The sequence below is a fragment of the Megascapheus bottae genome, chromosome 7 (assembly GCF_031878675.1).
Source record: "Megascapheus bottae isolate mThoBot1 chromosome 7, mThoBot2.hap1, whole genome shotgun sequence".
In the NCBI taxonomy this organism is placed as follows: domain Eukaryota; kingdom Metazoa; phylum Chordata; class Mammalia; order Rodentia; family Geomyidae; genus Megascapheus; species Megascapheus bottae.
The window spans coordinates 34,147,442-34,169,162 of NC_143515.1; the positions used below are offsets into that span (position 1 = coordinate 34,147,442).

A 21,721-nucleotide genomic window follows, 5' to 3' on the forward strand; every position below is an offset into this window, starting at 1 on the left:
AATAAGTTGCCCTGGGCACTTGGTAATGATTGTGAGCAACTGTGAGCCAGGGTACAGCAGGGCACTGCAACTTGAAAGGGGACATTTCCCAAAGGGAGGTGATAGGTCTTGATAATTGTTATAATAACAGCTCAGCGGGCCTGGGTTGGCTCCTTTCATCCCGTGAAGTCATAAATGGTTTTCTCCACCAGAGAAAGGACAGGGCCTCCACCCACCACAAACACCCTCTTGCCTGTACTTACCCAGCTGGGATCTGCCCAGCTGGGATGTTGGAGCTCAGGAAATTTCAGGATCGTTAAAACAGGTGAGCTAATCCTGCCTGTGTGCATCTTTCTCCCAGGATGGGAGTGGAAATTCCACAGGGCTTCAGGAATTCTCTGCCAGGAAGTCAGTCCCAATGTTTTGGCCATTTCCCTTCATTGTCCTGCACACAAAAAAGAGTCTATAGTGTAGTTAATGCTTTATTTGCTGTGTGGGTGACGAGCAAATTTACGGCTGACGTATTTCACTCTTGCAAATGCATTACCACTGGGGAAGTTGACAGTCCTGTGTGGAGCCCTGAAACGTCAGAAAAAGAGTTGTTTTATCTAACAAAGCCAGCAGCTAAAGAGCACTCAGAGTCCAACAGCAGACTTTGCGGATCTGATTGGACCCAATATTGGTTGACAACTTTTGTCCTTTACCTATTTGCATTGTCTTTTCTTTTCCTTTGTCTCTTCCTCCTCCTCCTCCTCCTCCTCATTGTCCTCCTCCTCCTCCTTCTTTGTCATCATCATCATCATTGTCATTGTCATCATCTTGTGCCAGTATAGGGCCTTGAACACAGGGTGCTGCTGTCCCTTAGCTTTTTCACTCAAGGCTAGTGCTCTACCACTTTAGCCACGCCTCCACTTCTGCTTTTTGGTGGTTAATTGGAGATAAGAGTCTCATGGATTTTTTTTTTCCCACAAGCTGGCTTTGAACCTTTATCCTCAAATCTAAGCCTTCTGAGTAACTAAAACTACAGGTGAGAGTCACCTTTGTTAAAGTGTTCAAGAATCTCATAGAAGCATCTTTAGCTTTTAGGATAGTTTCACACTTTCCCTCCAGGATGTCCTACCCTCACCTTAGGTCAAGCTTCTAGGCTTTTTTCTGCAGCCATGTCATATTTGTATTTTTCCCCTTAGGCTAACTATGAGGGATGTATCCTAGCGATCAAAGCCCACAAGGAGGGAATGCTAGCAGGACAGTCTCATTCTTCCAGCCCAGTATCTGTAGTCCTGTTTCCTTAGACACAGCCTTAGGATAAGAGCAGCCAACCCAAACTTCATTAGGAGTGAGTGCGTCTTCCTGGGTCACAGCTGCTAGGTCATGTGACTGTTTCTCCAGCACAACCATATGCAGTCACTGTGGCCCAAGGACTGTGCTCCCTGCCTTAGTTCCTTCTTTCTGTACCAAAATTCTGGAAATAGTGTACTTTATGAGGAGTAGGAAGCCCATTCCACTCCTGGTTTTGGATTCTTCTTGCTGGCAGGGACTTCACAGAGCACTGAGATAGCACAGGTAACACATGGTAAGAGGGGCACATGCAAGAGAAAGAGCCAAACTGGCATTGATAACAGACCTACTCTTGACGTAACTCACTTGTCTACTCATCCATGAGTGTATGCATCCATTCATGGGGGCCGAACCCTCCAACCCTCATGACTGTGACCTAATCACCTCCTAAAGGCCTCACCCAATTCCATCCCCTAATGCTTCATGATGGGGATTACATTTCAACAGGATTTTGGGTTGGGACATTCGAATCATGGCTCCATGGCCCCACGGCCAATGAGTGGCCATGGCTTATGAAGGATCCAGTGCAAAGGGATGTGCCAACTCTTGTCAATCCTTAAAGGCTCAGATCACATGCCACTTCCAACCAGGAAGCCATCTGGGGTCACTTTGGTCCATATGACACCCTGGATTCCTCTGGTCCTAGGTGTGACTGGAAGTAGGCCCAAGCCTGATTAGGGCTTACCCCGTGCTCTCATCCCATTCTCCAGAGATGAGTCTGGCCAGCACAGGAAGCATTTTGAAGAAGTCTGTTCAGAGACCAAGACCCTGTTGTAGCTTAGAGTCCTTCCCAATGGAAGCCTGAAATGATGCTTCAAGAAGGGTCCTCAGACGTTGTTTGAACTTGGTATAGGATGTTCAAAGACTTCCAGGCCAAGATTTGGGACAGATAGAAGCAACTGGGTTCTCTTACTGCTGGCTTGGGAGGTTAAATGCCAAAAGAAAGCTACTTGAGAAATGCCAGTGTTTTTGTAAAGTCTTCTCCATGACTAACACATCCCCACTGTGTCTCTTAATTCTCGTTGGGTCTCTTGTTTGCCTCTTGTTTGTCTCTTGGTCTCAGTCTTCCCTACTTTGGGCTTAAGGCAGGACTGCAGAAAGACTTGCACTAACAGTTCTTCCATATCAACCAGATAAATATGTAGGCATAGCTTTGAAGAAAGAGTTACTACCAACTACCCTAACCAAGACCCAGATCTGTGCATCACCACAGCACGTATTGCTTCATTGACTCACAGCTTCTCATTGTCCAGGTCCAGACTGGAAAATTCCTGTCAGCCTCAGCCAAAAACTTATTAATAATATTATTAATAATAATTATTTGATGCTACTAGAGTTTGAACTCAGGGGCTCATGTCTGTTAGTCAGGCTCTCTACCATTTGAGCCATTCTTATAGTCCTTTTGGTGCTTTAGTTATTATTTTAGATAGAGTCTTGAGCTTTTCCCTGGGTTGGTTTTAGACTTCAATTATCCTATCTATACCTCTGGAGTAGCTAGGATTTCAGGCATAAAACACCACATTTAGTGTATTTGTAGACATAGGATTTTGATAACTTTCCCCCAAGCTGTCCTCAAACCAACTCCTGATTTCTCCCTCTGGAATAGCTGGGATCACAGGTATAAACTACCATGCTTGGCTATAATCTGATCTTGAAACAATAACCTTCCCCATATTTCTGGATCTTACTGAAGTGAAACACTCCACCCAGAGATTATCTTGCATCTGTGATTATCTATATTATGAAGCCAAAGAAGAAAATAGTTGCCTCCCAGAAGATGGACATCAGCAGGTCCAACAGAACAGAAATAACTCTGTTCTTCCTCTTGGCAGGGCAGAGAATCCAGCTGGCAGTGTTCTCAGCCCCCTGCCACTGAAGCCAAAGCTTCCACCTCCCAGGTAGCCATGGGTAGTGAAGGAACCACGAGAGGCAATGGAGCGGAGTGGTCAGATGGTAGGCCTCAGCACCACTAACTTGAAGGTCAAAGATCAGGATGGGGGTGTCTAGGTCAAGAGGGTCACAGTCAGGGAGGACCCCTGTTCCCAGATCCAAGCATCTCATCTCTGCTTCCTGGATTGGGCACACCTTGCCTCTCGCTCTGGGGATCATCCTTCTGCCTGGGGAGTTTTCGCACACAATGGTTGGCAGACTCTGGCTTTTATTTTCATCACTGTTTTAAAGGTGAATGGCATTTGTCACATTCCTTCCTGGCTGGCTTTGATGTGGGGTGATTTCCCACTCCCTAATGACAGGTGAGAAGCTGGCCAGTTAACACCCAGCACCTCTAGGCGGTTGTGCTATCCCCACTGGATCTGGTTCCCACAGCTGCTGCTTGTTTTGAGTATCTATTTTGGGGGGGGGAACCTTAATTAAGATCCTCTTTAATGATGGAGAAGAAGCTCTCCAGCGATTACCTCCACACGTTTACAGCTCTCCCAGGCTCCTTCCCTGTCCCTCCTCCTCCACTCCCACATGGAGCTCTGCAGAGGAGGAAGCATGTTGGGAGGGCTTTGGGCTCCAGGCAGAGAACCTGTAGGCAGATCTCCCCGCGATGCTTAAGTTACTGTAATGAATCACGTGCAGGAACATTGTAAAGCCTAAACAAATTGTAAAATTACAGTGTAGCACAGAGCCTGGCACACACAAGTAGCTCAGTGTTTGATGAGTAAAGTGAAAACAAAGATTTAGTGTATAGGTGTTTAGTATTAAACAAGAAATGCTGATGCTGAGACACTTGAAATGCATTCACTTGCAGCAACCAGAACTCTCAGAGCTAAGCATGTATATATTCATCATTCCAGAGAGGCCTGGCTTGATCATAATGGGTCAAGGACACCACAGTGGACAAAGCTCTGCTCCAAGCCCTGCCATCCTTGCTTCTGCTGAAATTCTGCCCTGGCTCCATGTTTCTTTTTTGGACTCTTACTTTCTTGTCTGCAAAACACTATGCAATGGCATAGTTGAGTAGACAGCAGCAATGAGAGCTTTAAACAGTCAAGCTGGGCACTGGTGGCTCACATTTGTAATCCTAGAGACTCAAGGGGGCTAAGATTTGAAGACTGAAGTTCAAAGCCAGCCCAGGTGGGAAAGTCCATGAATTCTTATCTCCAACTACTTCAAAGCCAGAAGTGGAACTGTGGCTCAAGTGGTGGAGTGCGAGTAAAAACAAAAACAAAGCTAAAGGATAGCATCTAGGCTCTGAGTTCAAGCCCCGGTACTGGCATTTACAACAAAAGGGAAATCATTCAAGGTTAACTCAAGTTCAAATTTTCCTTCTGAAGGAAGAAAGGGCTGTACCTTCAGGGTAAAAGGGCCTTGGTCTGGGTTGCAGCCACATGAGACATGTGGCGGGTTTCCATCTGTCCACAGTTCTCCCTGGCCCCAGGAATCCTGATGTTCCTCCTGTTTTCTTCAAGACAACCTTCCTTCCTCTACCTCCAACTGCAATCCAACATTCACTGCTGTTCATTTTATCTCTCCAAGGTTTCTCACTTCACCAAGCCACAGCTTATCTCTCCAAGTACAGTCTTCCTGCTTCATGAAGGAAGCACTGGAATTCTAGAAAAAATGTTGAGGCCAGGAAGCCCCATAGCTCAGCTGGTCAACCTCTTTCTGATAAAGGCTGAGCTTGGGCTCTCCAAGGCTAAGAAAATGGCTTAAGGTTACCCATATGCTAACTGAGGTTCTATGGAAGATTTGCCAGTGTCCAATCCTATCCTCTTTCCAGAAAACCTCATGGCGGTACTTCACAGGATGGCTTAGACCTTCAGAAGGTAGAGAGTGCCACACAGCCTTCACCTAGAGATTCTGATGGCCAGTCCTGGTCATGAAGTGGCACTCTACAGAGCTGTTCTCCCTGAATCTCAGTGTCCTCACTTTTAAACAAGAGAGTTACAATGGGGAAAACATTGGAGTCCTTTGACAGAGTTGTTTCCTGGAAATACAGAGGGTAGCAGAGTTCCAGAGGTCCCCTCTAGCCCCTGTACTTGTGCCTCACAGATAGACCGGAGTACCATTTGCTCTATTTATCTTTTGTCAGGCTGACTCTTCCTAGATTAACTAGTTAGATTTAGGAACAGGAACAGGTAGGATACAGACTGGAAGCCTGAAATCTGGGTTTTGCTCCCTTTCTGGACACTCACTGAGATCCAGCAGTGGGAAAACTATTGGACATTCTGAGTCTGTTTTCTTGTTTGTAAAATTGAGATAATAATTAGCCTCCAGCGATCCACGTCCTTGTGGTTGAGAGAGGCAGATAAGTGTCAGCCTGCCCTGCTGACATAAAGGGCTATTATGACTAACCCCAAAGATCAAGTAAAAGGATGAGAACACTGAGAGGGGAAGCCAGCACAAAGTGTACATGGCCAAGGAGGCTAGAAAGAATGGGACTGAGCTTTCGGGGGGTTAAGGTGAGGTGTGGGGTTGGGAGACCTGAGAGGCAGACCAAGGATGCTCTTTGGAGTAGGGGCTGAGTAGGTAGCAAGGAACTTCTTTGGAACTTAAGTGCTTTGTACTTCAGTGGCTGAATATGATACAAGTCCTTTAGTCTGTATCAAGAAGAAATTGACAGTCTAGCACCTGACACTCAGGCTTGTCATCCTAGCTACTCCAGAAGCTGAGATCTGAGGATCATAGCTCTAACCCAGCCCGTGGAGATGAATCTTAAGGGCTCATATCTTGAACTAACCAGAAAAAAGCCAGTGAGGGTGTGTCTCAAGATTTAGAATGCCAGCCTTGAGCAGAAAAAGCTAAGCAAGTGTGCTAGGCCTTGAGTTCAACTCCTACTATTTGCACAAAAGAAGGAAAGGAAAATTATGTACATATTAAAGAGCTGTCAACCTATTTATTTAACTTAGCCCTTAGGAGCAAAGATCTTAATTTCAAAAGGGGTTGGCAGTGCTTTACAATTTAAGTGTTCTTTGCCTCCATGATATATATATATATATATATATACATATATATATATGTATGTATTTTGTCTGGCTTCTTCCCAGTTCCTCTGAGGAGGGGTGCTTTGTTATCTTGGAGACTTTCAACACCCCTGCAAGGCACAGAGGCAGGCGAGGCAGCTGGGATCCTTATCAGGGGTGGGGAACAGGGTTAGGGAGGGGCCATGCCAGCTTGGCTCCATGTCCCACAGGCCTGCAGTCTAGATTTTCTGGGGCAGCTTGATTTCAATACTTAGTCTCAGTACATAGCTGGCTCTACCATCTCATGATTGCCAGAAAGATGGACTTTAGATCAAGTACTTTATCGGCAAAGTCATGAGTTTTTGGCAGCTGTCTCTTGGCTTATAATCATGGTTAATCATGTCATGCTGGCCTCCTCACAGTTAACTGGCAAGCATTTCACAGGTGGTTTATCTTGGAAGGTACAGCAGGAAGGAGACTTTGCTTACACTTAAAAAATAGGGAGGGGGGTAGGTAGGTGTTTGTATTTGCTTTAAAATGTTCCCAGGTTAAAGTCATGTGCGTGGTATTTCAATGGCCCATAGGTACCTTCTGAGGAGAACTTTGGTCCTGTTTGGTCATCTCCAGAGTGGAGTGTGTTCCTGTGAGGCCTCTTGGATTTTTACAAGAGAATGCCCAACACTGACTTGCTTGACATCTGGCAGTACCATTCTGGGCTTCTCCCCCAACACTCTTGTTACCTGGACTAGCTTTAGTTGGTGTGTTAGCCATGATAACTTATGGTCCCCCAGCACTCGACCTCTTCTAGAGTTAGAGGACGTTGCTTGGGATTCTACGGACCATACATACAGCTGGCATGAGGCCCCTGTCACTAGCTCCTCCATAACTACATTGTACATTAATCAGACTTCCCTGAACCTGGCTGAGAAATGTAAGAAACAAAGCTCATGGCTGCATGGCTGCCAAGAAGCAGTGAACAAGAGCTTGCCATCTTCTCCATTGTCTTTTCTGGGAGGGAGAAGGGGAGGTGGAGGAGGAGGTGGGGGCAGGGAGGGAGACATTAGGAATGTGTGTGTTTCTCCTGGACTAGTGGTTTGCTTTAATCTTGAGGATCCTGGGAATTGTGCAGCTGATCAGGTTTCATCTTGGCACTGGCTGTTAGAAATTTTAGAGCCAAATTTGTGGCCCACCCCTAACAAATGGATCAAAGTTTATGGTATGTTTATTTTGTATTAGTCCCATCCTTGGCTCTACTTTATGGCTTTACCCTTGCTTGTTCATTTTTTTTTAACTTTACTCTTTCTCACCTGCTTCTAATTTATGTCATCTTGCTGAATTTTATGCATCTTTGTAAGCTGCCTTAAATCCCTTTGTGAAACAAAGAGGTGTATGCACAGACAAACACACAAACACTCTATCTCATTACTAGACAACATCATCATAATTTTTGGCTTGGGAAATAAGTCTGCACAGCTCCTAATGTCCCCCAGGCTCTCTCTTCTATAAGACTAGCCAAGTAGATAAACTGTGTACAAAGCCAAGCATGGGAAGTATGGGAAGACACACAAGCAAATAAATAACTACAATGTGCATCAGTGTTGTTACGAAAAGGAGAGCAGGATTAGGACAGAGAGAGCCTGGTCAAGGAATAGCAATGAAAGGACACATTTGAGCAGGGCCCAAGCAAGAGCGGGACTTGGAATGTCTATGGCAGGAGAGTATCAGGCTAGGGAATGGGGTGACTTGGCAAAGCTTCTGCAGAGAATGGGGAGAGAAACTTAAAGCGGCCAGAGTGGCTGGAGCTTAGTGAGTGAATGGGAGAGTGGTAGGGGACAGGGAGCAGGGACTGGACTTGGTAAGACCTCACTGGCTGCAATCAAGATGTGGTATTACTTGCTGAGCCCTGCAATCCTAGCTACTCAAGAAGGTGCTGGGAATCACAGTTCAAAGCCAGCCCAGGCAGACAAATCCAAAAGACACTTCACTCTAATTAATCAGCAAAACATCCAAAGTAGAGGTGTGGTGCAAGTGATAGAGCATTAACTTAGAGTAAGCAAGAGCATGAGGTTCTGACTTTAAGCCCCAGTATTGGCATGTGTGCATGTGTACTGCGCGCACACACACACACACACACACACACACACACCCCTGATGTTTCTTATATGAAAGGCTTGATAGGTTTGGGTAAAGGCATGATGTGATTGGACTCCTGTACAATCACTGTGACCTTCAGGGGACAAAGATGAAATAAAATTGGGGGTCAGTAAGATACTACAGTAGTCCAAAGGGCAACCAGTTAAGAATTCCAACAATGATGACAGACAAAATGTAAGCAGTGGTCAGAATCTGGATCTTTCTCCATTATCACCCAGGAGAAATCTGTTCTGTCCATTCAAGTTGTCTGCACGCAATCTGTGCCTTTCATAACTCAGTTTGTACAGCCAGGCTGTTGCCCACACCTCCTCCCAAGTTAACTGCTCTGCATGACATGTGCCCATGGGTCCTTACCCTCTCACTTCCATGGCCCATTCTCCTGCACCTCTTCCCACTTGGCACAGAGTGTACCGTAGCCTTACAGACTTCCCTTGCATTGGAAAAATTTTAGTTTGGTGCTTCAGGCTTGTTTGGGTTCTACTCAGTCTCAGAAATGGCTCTATAATTTGCAGGGCTCAGTGCAAGATAAGAATGTAGGTTCTTAATCAGAAAGAACGACATTGCCCCATTTGTAAGAAAATGGAAAGACTTGGAAAAAATCATATTAAATGAAGTAAGCCAGACCCAAAAGGAACATAGGCTCAATGGTTTCTGTTATTTGTAATAATTAGTACAAACCTTAAACTCTCCCAGCAGAGGATTACAATAACTCAAACCCTAGATACATAAGGCCATATAGGATGAGGCCAAATTAATGGACCTTCAGGATATGAAAACAAGAGCTTAATTATGAGTGACTGTTGTTCTTAATATACTATGATTTTTCTCTCTTCTCTTGTGTTGCCCTTTGGTTAATCTCATACTGTTACAGTATCTGACTTTGTTATCTGGTATGTAATAGACGTGTTCATTTGAAATAGGGGGAAAAAGATGAGGGAGGGGGTAGGGAAGGGAAATGGGGACAAAAACATGAGAAGGGGTCTCAATGTGTGAGAAGTAATGCACCTTCTATCTGGTGAATAAAACTATAACCTCTCTATATATTAAAATAAAAAAAGAAAAAAAAGAATGTAGCTTCTTAGTAAAGTGATTATAGGAGAAGTAAAGATTGTGACAGTATTGTGTGAAGCTCAGCGTGGGGCCCTTCTGAGCAGGGGACCTTGCGTTCACACACCTATGAGTCCATCCTTGTTTACTCTACATGCTGGATATGCATGTTAGCATCAAAGACCACACACTGATAGTGCCCACATGCACATTCTTTCTGGCACCCCAGACCCAACTGTTAGCCTAACCTATTGACCTCGACACTTTGTCATTTTTGCAGACAACTTAAAAGCAATAAGTTCAAGCCTGAGCTCATACTCTTCTCCCAAACCTGCTTCTCCTCCTGTATTCTCTATCTTGATGAATAGCAACATAATCCTCAGAGTTGCCCAAACCAGAAACCCGTGAGTCATCCCTGACTCTTCCTGCTGCCTTACCCCCTCTATCCAGCAGGTCCTCAGGTTTCTGTGACTATAACTCCATTATCTCTGGAATCCATCTCCTCTTCTCAGCCTCTGGCCACTGCCTGAGTTCAGGGGTTCAGCAGCTTCTGCTTCCTGTAATGCAATGATCTTTTTACTTCTGGCTTTCCAGCGCCCATGCGCCCTTGTCTACTTGGTCACCACAGGAATATCTCTAGAACAGGAAACCCACTTATCTCATTTCTGTTTCTATAGCTCCCAAATTTGCAGAGTGAAGTTGCATTCTGGCATTGCACTCTGGTTCTTCATAATAGGGGCACTGCTAACCAATGTTTCCTGAGGTCAGCCCAAGTGACACCTTTTCCTGCCTGCAAATGAAGCCAAGAGTCCATTTAACTCTGTCTCCACCCTGACAGGCCACACAGTTTTTCAGCACATCCCTCTTCATATCCTGTTCTCCCTGTGCCTGCTGCTGCTGCTGCCCTGGTGGGCCTTGTTGCACTGTTGGGGTGTCTAGATTCAGGGTGCAACTTGAATTTCTTCTACTTTTCAAAAAGCCTGTAAAATGACTGCTAAAAACAAAGTTAGAAAGATCTATAGCAGCAGTGACAATGAGAGAAGGCTGCCATGAGGAAAAGAAAGTACTTGTAGAAGTTTCTGGAAGAATTTGAGATGGCTGATGGGATACAGATAATGGAGGAGGTAATGGCCAGTAAGGAGGAACTCTTGAAAGTGATGTGAGATCCTTCCCTACAAAATCTCAATGGACCCACATCTAGAAGCAAGGAAGAGATAACCAAGGGGGGAATATGGTGGGACGGGCCTAGTTGGCAAATTCAACATACGTGAACTGAAAACTGGGTCTCCTTTATTCTTGGTGAGAGAAGCAGACTCATTTTGAATTGGTTCTTACCAATGGACTAAAGCTTGGAGGAGGATAAGGATATACTCCTGTGAATTCTGGGCAGTACTGCAAGTAGGAAGGATGAAATTAATCTCTAGGGTAGTGAAAACCCCTCAGAACTCCAGTACCTATAGTTCCTCCTCTTGCTCCTCTCTTTCCTCCTCCTCTTCCTTCTTCACTTTGCTAAAGACACATAATGCACCTGGGGTATCCAAGTAGAAGCCACCTGTAAGGTACATCAGAAGCTGCTCAGGGGCTTACCCCTAGCCACTCATCCTAGAGGTTGGCCAAAGTGGTCTTAGTACCTAGACTACCATTAGAAAGTTCATGAGCTTTTCACTAAAAACTCTGACCTGATCTGACCCCAGCAAGGTCACTCTGGAAGGAAATACCGGAATAGTATGTGGCAAATCAGTCTCCACCCCAAGCCAACTGGGGCCTGGCAGCCATTGCTCACTAAGCTTTCCTAGAGGAAATGGTGATGGCCTAGAAAGATATTCATTCATCCATAAGACACAAAGAAAGACATTTCTACACAGAGATGTCAAATACCTGAAAGGAGAAAGCAGAGATACAAACTAGAAAATGAACCATAGAAATTGACCTAGGTAAAGGAAAGAACTAGGATATAATAGAATAGTCCCCAAAAATGTGTTAGCAGTGGGATTTTGAAATCTAATGAAAATGTTATGGAAAAATATAATAAGGAAAAAGGAAACACATCTGGGCAGTAAAAAATATGGAAAGAAAACAATCAAAAGCATATTAAAATATTCCTCATGTTTTGGAGGTAGAGTTTACATATAGATATACATATTTTGTTTAGGTTTACTTGCTAAAAGGAATAGTCAGTCAATAAAAGGATAATAAATAGTTGAATAGAAATAGCATGTAGGATTTTGAAACTATGAGAGAATAAGAGGAACAAAAACTTTATTCAGCAAAACTTAGGAAAAGGAAAATAGAATATTTTTTGATTGTTAATTTTTTCATTGTAATTCATAGAGGGGTTACAGTTATATTATCCAGATAAAAGGTGTATTTCTTCAGACACATTGATACCCCTTCTCATGTTTTTGTCCACTTTTCCCTCCCCACCCCCTCTCCTCATCTTGTTTTCCCCCTTCCCTTTCCTATTTCAAATAAACAAATAAACGTATATACAATATACCAGATAACAATGTAACATACTGTAACAATATGAGAACAACCAAGGGACAACAAAAGAGATTTTCATCTCTTTTGTTATTTCTATATTATTCTATATTATTTCTCATCTCTATGTTATTTCTCATAACATAGTACATTAAGAATAACAATCACACATTATATAGCTCTTATTTCCATATCCTGGAGGTTCTTTCTTGTAGCCTCATCCTATATGGCCTTATGTTTCTAGATTTTAAAAGAGCTATTATAATCCTCTGCTAGGAGAGTCCAAGGTTTGTACTAATTATTACAAATGAGGGAAACCATTGAGCCTATGTTCCTTTGGGTCTGGCTTACTTCACTTAATATTATTTTTTCCAAGTCTTTCCATTTCCTTACAAATGGGGTGATGTCATTTTTTTTCTGATGGCAGCATAGAATTTCATTGTGTATAAATACCACACATCTTGTTGATCCAATCATCTACCGAGGGACATCTGGGATGATTCTATATCTTGACTATGGTAGATAGTGCTGCAATGAACATTGTTGTGCTAGTGGCTTTAGTATGTTCTTGTTTCTGGACGATTGGGTAAATGTCAAGTGGTGGAATTGCTGGGCAATAGAGGAGCTCTATGTTTAGTCTTTCCATAGTGGTTGAACGAGATTACACTGCCACCAACAGTGTAGTAGTGATCCCTCCTAGGCACATTCCCATCAGCATCTTGTTATTAGAGGAAATAGAATATTTTAAAGCTATAGATAAAATATCAAGAATGAGATAAAATATAAATATGACAGAAATAAATGTGACCAAGGTAAATTTCTAAAGACAAAGAATTTTGGCTGTTTATAAAAGCCTAAATTCACAATTCAGAATTGTGCTGTCTATTTGAGAAACACATAAACAAAACTGGCACAAGATGTTCAAAATAATGATGCAGGTGTGTATGTATGTATAAAAGAAAAAGAGAATGAGAATTAGAAAAAATGATTTCAGAATAATTCAGGGCAAAATTCCAATGGTTTAAAAATTTATATTTGTAATTGAATTGACTAATGTATATCTATAAAAGTTATAACCAACTAAAATACAATATTATTGAAACTTTATATATTCAAGGAGGGATATAGAAAGACAGAAATAGCTAAAAATGTAAGAACTTAATGAAATCACAATTAATAGTGGAATATTTTAGCACAATTCTCCCACAATGGATCTGACATGCAAAAATACTTAGATAATACAGACACTGAGTTTGATTTAATATATACAATAAATCTTAATATTCAACACATGAGAAAAATTTCAAATACCTCTGAATTATTTGTAAAAATTAATCACGCATAGATATATAAACAACCTCATAAATTCCAAAATCCATCATAATTCAATAAAAATAGGAAAAATAAAATGGAAAAGTAACATGAGAATAGTCACTTGGAAACAACATTTGAAAATTACTTTCTACTTGAAAATTCATAACAATGAAAATAGAATATATCAAGAATTATGTGGTGAAACCAAAGCTATATTCAGAGTAGAATACATTGCTTTAATTAAATAATAAATACAAATGGAAAAGAGTTGATTGAGAATTTTACTCCAGGATCTATGAAAAAACAACCAACAAAAAATTCAAAGAAAGTAGAAGGAAGAAATTAGAATATATTCCTTATAGAAGGAAAACTAAAATCAACAAAGAAAATTTAAATGAAGCTGTGTAGACCTATGATGTCAATAAATATTTATTACATGTACACAATTTGCTCAGCTATTGCACAAAATAACAGAAAATATTCAGATGAAAAAATATATGTAATCCTTCTGGGTGTTGAGTTTATTTGAAAATAAATATTTTAAGAGATCAGCATCTTTCAAAACTGGCAAGAAAAAAGGAATAAAAAGAATGAGTAAGTCAGGGCTTGGTAGTAATCTTAGCAACTTGGGTGGCAGAGACCATGAGAATGTGATTCAAGGCTGCTAGGATTTGGAGTGAGGAGCCTCAGGGAGTAGAGGAAAGAGGCTCTCAAGACTCCATCTTAACCAGTGATGGGCACAGTGGTCCATCTCAGCTATGGGGGAAACTCAGTGGCTGGGCATCGTGGTGCTTGTTTGTCATCCCAGAGACATGGGGAAACACAAATAGAAGAATCATAGTCTAGGAAGGCCTTGGCATAAGTGAGATCATAACTCAAAAATAACCAGTGCAAAAGGGGGGTGAAAGTATGGTTTAAGGGGGTGTAGAGCCTGCCTAACAAGTGCAAGGCCCTGAACTCAATATCACCAAAGAATTAATAGGAAAGTAGTTATAACTAATTAGGTAAAAAATTTAAAGTTACTATTTATACATTTGTGTTGGTTAATGAATGGAGAAAGCAGATTTAAAATGGCCAGGGGAGAATGTGCAAAAGCAATAAAATATTTAGCACATGCGCGTGCACACACACACACACACACACACACACGCCTTTAGACTAGATGATTTATGACTTCTACCCTGTTTCCAAAGGGCAAATATTTCTTATCTGTCCTTAGAGATTATGTCCTCAGTAATTTATGCAAATCATTAGCCCTGATAGTAAAATCTAAAAGATAACACCAAACTGTAGGCTAATTTACAGAAGTATATAAATCCTGAGTAAATGACTGGCATTTCAGTATAACCATATATTAAAAGATAAAAACAAAACAAAAACATATGACTAGTATTTTAAGTCTGAGATTGGCTCAGTATTAGAAGTTCATGTGTTTAGGGTTGGTGAGGTAGCTCAGTGATTAAATATTTGGCATCTACAAGTCCCTGGGTTTATCCCCTGACACACCCCAAAATACCTTAATTTAGGTAATTATATTAAAAGAAAAAATATAATCACAAAAGATGCTAAAATATCACTTGGCAAAATTCAAATTTTGTCCCTTGTAAGAACTCTTCATTAGCCAGGAAAATGAGACCTTAGTGATATAGTATTATTTATCATAAAGTAACTTGAGCCATATCATTAGTGTGAAACACGAAGAACAGTACTCAGATGCTCAACATTGCGATTTCAGTTCATCATTGTCCAAAAGGTTCCAGCAAAGTAATGAGAACCAATAAGCACAGATAACACATGAAAAGGAGTTCAATCCTTAGTATTGGCACATAAGAAAAAAAATAAAAATAAAAAGAATCATGGTAACGTACATGCTTGACTACAAAATAATTAGTAACAATTATACAGGGAATGTTTGAGGCATAAAAACAAGTAAATTTTCTTAAAACATGTAGAAAAATATTTGGTTAAATAAAGAGACATACGTTTTTGGGTGAGTATATTTAATGGTGTAAAAATGACACTTCCCAAAATGTTGTTAATTTTGTTTAATTCCAATAAAAATGCTAAGGGGATTTTAACATTCTAGCATGGAAAATCAGTTCCACTTTTTGTAAAAAAGAATAATATTCATAGAGAGTTTTGTCTACAAGCTGTTAAAAATACTCGGAAGCCACAATAATGAAAATTGTTTAATAGAGATGAAGAACAGATGTTAATGGGAGAGAATAAAAAATAAAAAAGAAATAGGTGCATGTACATATGTATTGAAATGAAAAAGGGTTTAAAGGATGTAATCATATTAGCAAGGGGAGGATTGAAACTAAAGGGAGTTAGATTATTTGGATACATATTTGAGAAAGTAATGTTTATTACTTGGTACTATAAACAATAATTCAGACTAATTAATTAAATGTAAAGCATTCCACTGTATTGGGGAAAATTTACATAATCTTTTCAATTTGAAAACCTTCTAAGAATTACTTAAAATGTAACATTATAAAATAAGAGTCTGTTAAGTCTAATTTTATTAATAAGCTCTACAACCAAATTCCTACATAGAAGTAGAAGATAAATAAATACAAAACTGGTAATAATATTTTTGTATATAGGCCACTAATATCCCCAATATGTAAATATCATTTACAAAATATTGATAACTTATAGAAATAGGAGAGATTACAGAGTCGCTTATACAAACAATACATGTTAAGAAAAGATGCACTACAAATCAACAAGTTCAAATTCGAATATACACATATATTTGATAGAAAAACAATCCTACTATTGGTGTGGGTTCAGGAATAAACTGCTGTAAATCATTAAGAAAGATTAAGCGTCCAATGCTTATTCCTTTGCCCAGCAATTCTATCCCTTGAAACTTAACCTATGAAAATATTTACGTAAGTTTCCCAAACACATATTTAAAAGATACCTATTGTGGAATAGTTTGCAGTGAAAAATTAGAAACAACCTGAAGGCTCATGAGTTGGATGAAGACTGATTAAACTAATTGTGGTAAATTAAAACACCAAATCATACCAAATATGCATCAGGAGGTTGAAGAATGGTGAGGGAAAAATTCACACTCTAGTTTTGTAGCCCATAGGCTCCACATTATTGGGCTAGCAAGAAAAAATGGAGGTGGTTCAGGTTTAGTTCATTCATTGTATAGATGAGGAATCTGATGCACTGCTTATGCTTATACATCTTGTATCTGAAGTACTTGAGCAATAACTCTGGCTGCAAAGTTTTCGTCCTTCTGGATGGAAAATCTGAATCTGTAACCTGCTTATTATAAAGCAGCCAAAGAGAGGAAATGGTAGAGTCAGAAGAGGCAGAGTTTAATGTACTTAAAAAACACATTAGGATGGGGGAGGGAGGGAAATGGGTACCAAGACATGTGAAAGGGTATCAATGTATGTGAATTAATGCACCTTCTATCTGGCAAATATCATGTAACCCTTTTACTAATTACCATAAAAAAAGTTAAAAAAAAACAAAAAAAACCACATTAGGATTAACTGAAGATGGATGAATTAGTTGCCCTTTCTCCAAGGTGTGAGGTCAGGGCCTCTGATGGGAAGTGCTCTAGATCAAGGGGTTAATAAGGCTTCCAGTCATTGGGTCTCATGAGTCTGTGGTTCCACTCATTAGCCTCACTTCTATCCTTTGGAGAAACACAGATTCAGTCTTATGCTCCTCCCCTTTCATATCCACTGGCTTTGGAGGGAACTCTAATTCACTGAGTCTTTTTTTCCTCAGCCTCTACATTTCCAGTTTCTCTTGCCCCCTTTTGTGAAATGACTTCATATGTCTTCTTGACTCTTCCACCTTCAGTTCATCTTCCATTGGTCATTTTTGTTTTTAATCTCCAATCAAGGAATCAAGAAATCCAACTGACTAATTTTGTCTTGGTTTGGTCATTGTAGAATAGAATGAGGTTTTGACTTTTTGCTCTTGGAGAATACAGTCCCTACTTGTTAAGAGCTGAGCAGTTTCTTTTTCTTTCTTTTTTTTTTTTGCCAGTCCTGGGCTTAACTCAGGGCCTGAGCACTGTCCTTGGATTTTTCCCAAGGCTAGAGCTCTACCACTTGAGCCTCAGCACCACTTCCGGCTTTTTTCTAAGTATGTGGTACAAAGGAGTTGAACCCAGGTCTTCGTGCATGCTAGGCAAGCACTCTACCACTAGGCCAAACTCCTGGCCCGAGCTGAGCAGTTTCTTCTGCAGCAGTTTTCACAGTTAAGTCCAGTTAGACTCATGGAAGAAATGAATTATTGTCAAAATTATTTTCAGATTACATGCTGCACAACTCTAGGGGGCTCTATTTACAACATATTGTAGGTTTATATGTTTCTTCTGCTAATGTTCCAGCAGATGGCAGTAAAGTGTCTGAGGAAGGGGGTACTTTTTCTAAGTCATGTAAAGACTCAGGGGCTAGCTGTGCCCTGGCTCAGTTAACCCAAGCAATGGGTATTTTTAACAGGAACGTAACTGCCTGCATGGTGGACCCCCCCCCCATTATTCATCTTTCTCCTATTTTTTCTTAACAAACTCTAAGTTTTGTGCGATATTTATCCCTTTCCCATGTGACTTGGGGGAAGGTAATAGTTACTCCTTCAAGAGAAGATCTGAATTATTTCTCAATCTCAAACTATTGACTTCAGGGGCCCAGAATTTTTGTTGTTGTTGGGAAAGCTATTCTTGACAAATACATAGGGACAGAATTTTCCTAGCTGAGAACCAACCAATCTAATATAAGAAATTACTGCTAACTCACACTTAGACTTCCTGTATATTTGTATTTTTGATTTTAATATACCTGAAGAAGAAACATTTCACTACTCCCACTTACTTTTATTATTGCTGATTTTAACCCAAGTTACAATTGGTCAAAAGACCTTCTAATCCCAATTTTGTCATCTAAATTATTAGTTATTCTTTAAAATTTGGCATAGTTTAATTTAATACGCATATCATAAATACTTCTGTTAGAGGTGCTGAGTAAAAATATTGTAACAGTAACCTTTAGAAATGGTTGTTTAGCCAGTAATAAGGTCACCTGGTTTACTAAAAGCCAATTCATATTTTTCTGTCTTTTGAGAATCCCCATGAAATAGTTCATTAAAGCAAACAAAACAAAAACAAACCATGTGTCCCCTGATCTAGAAGTCAAATATCCAAGTGGAAATTCATAGGTTACATAGTGAGTGAGGTTTATTCCTTGAGAACCATGGTGATTCAATGTACCAAAACTCCCTGTCCATTAGTGCATTCTGGTCATCCTGGTAAGAGATGTCACACTAATCAGTTTGTAATTTCCCCAGGCCGTCCATCTTGCCTAAGTGAAAGACTTTAAACATGTGTCTTTGTATTTTCTGACCTACATCTAGATCTCTCTGACACTCAAGTATTATCAATAATGCCTTGGTAACCATATTGGTAATAATATTTGATGCTCTGAGGCTTGATTTAATTGAAAGTCATCTTTTAGGTCTGTTTAAATGAAAGGGACCTACTTACTCAACTAAATGCCACAGATTCAAAGGAGTGTCTACCAAACACACTGATGATGGATTTGGATTAAGAAATAGTCATAAAGAATTGTCAGACTCCATCTCAGCATCCAAAACAAATAGCCTGGATGTTTGGCAAATGAAGGGGAAAAAGAAGCCTTGGTATCCTCATGGGCACTAGAAGGGATGCCACCGGGACAGAAAAACAGAGGAGTTCATCTGACAGCCTTCAGGATTTTGAGATGTACTTCCTTTTCTTTTTTCCCTCACCGACCCCTCCCCTCCCTTATTCCTCTGCCTCCAATCAGAGAGACTTGGCTGATAGGGAACTATCAGTGCTGCTATGATTTAAATATTTTCCCCCCTCCAAATCAATGTTGAAATTTAATCCCCATTATGAGATATTAAAGAGGTGGATTCAAGTGAGACCTGTAAGAGGTGATTAAGGCTGTGCCCTCATGGATAATTTGCTTGTGTGATTAATGGATTAATGAATTAATGGCCTAATGGGTTATCTGAAGAGTGGGTCTGCTACAAAAGCCAGTTTGACTAGGTCTCTTAATTTACTCCCTCTCTATTGTCAGGTGATGCCTGGCACTGCCTTGAGACTCTGCCAAGCATTAAGGCCATAACCTGACATGACCTCTTGACCTTGGATAGGAACTGAGAGCAAAAATAGACTTCTTTACAACTTAGTCTGTGGTATTATAGTATGAGTAATAGAAAAAAAAGACCAGGACAGCAGGTAAATGATCTAGTAATAGCAAGGCCCACTGAACGACCAGATGTGATCATCTGCAACAGATGCTGGCACCAGGAAATGAGCCAGCACCAACAGAAAGAGCAAGATCAAGAGGACCCAAGTAGGAGCTGCATTAACCCCAGGTTTGGTGCAGAGGCTGGAAGGGAAAGGACTGCTGGTAGAAGCCACCATCAGGATGTTTCAGTCCCTTTGACTTCCTGTATCACAAAGGAATATGGACTTCTCAGTCTGTGCTATCTGCTGCAGGGAGGGAAAGGATCTGCAGTTACTCTCTGTTGTACACTTTGGCTCCTTACATGGCTCTCACAGATATCTCTTTTCTTCCTGGGGAAACCATTCACTTTTCTAAGTTTTACTCTTTTCTGGAAATCAAGATAGACCTTGTACAGAGTGCTTGCTGCCTCGTTAGCTTCTGTCAATCTTCAGTCATCTGCTCTGACACTTCCTCTGTATGTAGAGGCAGTGATGAGAAGAGAAAGGCAAGACATTTCAAGCGTGATTCTTTTTATTGTCAGGGTGATGTATAGAGGTTACATACATAAGGTAGTGAGTGCATTTCTTCTTGAACATTGTTATGTGCTCCCACGTTTTTCTCCCCCTTCCCTCCCTTGTGCCCCACAACCTCCACACCCTCCACACCACCCACCCTGACAAGTTGTAAAGTTCATTTTCAACATGATCTTTAAACCAAAAATAGATCCTGGTGTTTAGGTCGCCTGATGAGGAAGTTTGAGGCTGGTAGAGAACTATGCTTTCCAAGGTTCCACTGATTTCTTTTGTTGCTGGAAATTGGTTCCTGGATTCCTTCTTTGGCAATGGCCCTTTGGATTAAACAAAATAAGGCCAAAGGATTTCCAAAGAGTTAAGTTTCTCTGCATGACAATTTTAACAGACCATCCTGGTGCAGTGGGGAGGTGTGGAGTGAGTTGCACCTCTGCAAACAGATTTACTTCCTCTAAAGAAATGCCTCTTTCATAACTACTGGATTAGGCTGTCCTACAAGGTAGACCATTGCTTGTTCTTGGGAGGTGTTTCTCTGCTGTCTTTACATTTTGGGTCACGAATCTTGGAGGAGACTCTGAAGAAGCCACAAACTTGTGCCAACCTGGGCAACCTGGTGCAGGAAAGATGACAAAAACTGGCTTCAGCTTAGCGTGGGATCTTAATGGGTCACACATCACATGGTTTTGCTGTTAACTTTTTTCTGAGTTTCTTCTAGGTCCTATTCTAGATATTACTCTTGTGTCTGGTAAATACTTTCCAAGTATTTTCTGTTGATTATTTCTCCCACAATGCAGAAGCCTCTTAGTTTGATGTAATCTCATTTAAGCTATTTTTGCTTTTGTGTTTGTGCTTTTTGGGTTTTATCCACAAACATCTTTAATTTTACCAATGTATTGAAATATTTCTCTTATGTTTTATTCTAGGTTTTTGTTTTGTTTTTTAATTTTAGGTCTTCAATGTAGGTCTTTGATTCATTTTGAGTTGATCTTTATATTAGATGATGAGTAGGGAATAAAGTAGGGGATAAAATTTAAATCTTTTGTATATGATTATCCTGTTTTCTCATCATGATTTATTGTATATTTTTGATGCTTTTGTTAGCTATCAAGGTAGGTTTATATCTGGAGTATTTATATAATTCCTTCCATTGATCTATGTGTCTGTTTTGATGTCAGTACCAGGCTGTGTAGTTCTTATAGCTCTGCAGTATCTTAGAATCAGATATTGTGATGCTTCAATATTCATTATTTTGTTCATCATTTCTTTGACTAATTTGGGGTCTTCTATCCTCTGTGAACTGTAGTTCTACTTCTGCGAAGGTGTCAATGAATATAGCTTTTGTAGTGTGTGTGTGTGTGTGTGTGTGTGTGTGTGTGTGTGTGTGTGTGTGTGTGTGTGTATGTGCCAGTTCTGAGTTCTGGAGCTTTATCTCAGGACCTGTCTCTGAGGTTTTTTGCTTGAAGGATTTTTGCTCTCTCTACCAATTTACCAATTGAACCATTTCCAGCTTTTTTTCAGTAGTTAGTTCGATAAAGAATCTTGCGGTTTTTCCTGTCTGAGCTGCCTTTGAACCCTATGATCCTTAAATCTCGGCCTCTTGAATAGCTACAGTTACACACATGAGCTACTGGCTCCCAGTTGAATGTAATTTTTAAGTAGAGTTTAATATATGGTTAACATACGCCAACACCTACATATGCTGTTTTGTGACTGAGTC

At 40.6% G+C, this 21,721-nt stretch overlaps 1 long non-coding RNA gene across 1 annotated transcript; it reads right to left on the reverse strand.

Annotated features, from left to right (window-relative positions):
- Positions 1-447: 447 nt before the first annotated feature.
- LOC150060594 (uncharacterized) lies at positions 448-10,046 on the reverse strand. The gene is made up of 2 exons (XR_016536135.1): positions 9,866-10,046; positions 448-558 (listed from the first exon to the last, which is right to left on the reverse strand). It is a non-coding gene; the product is annotated as an uncharacterized LOC150060594 (long non-coding RNA).
- Between the last annotated feature and the right edge of the window lie 11,675 nt (positions 10,047-21,721).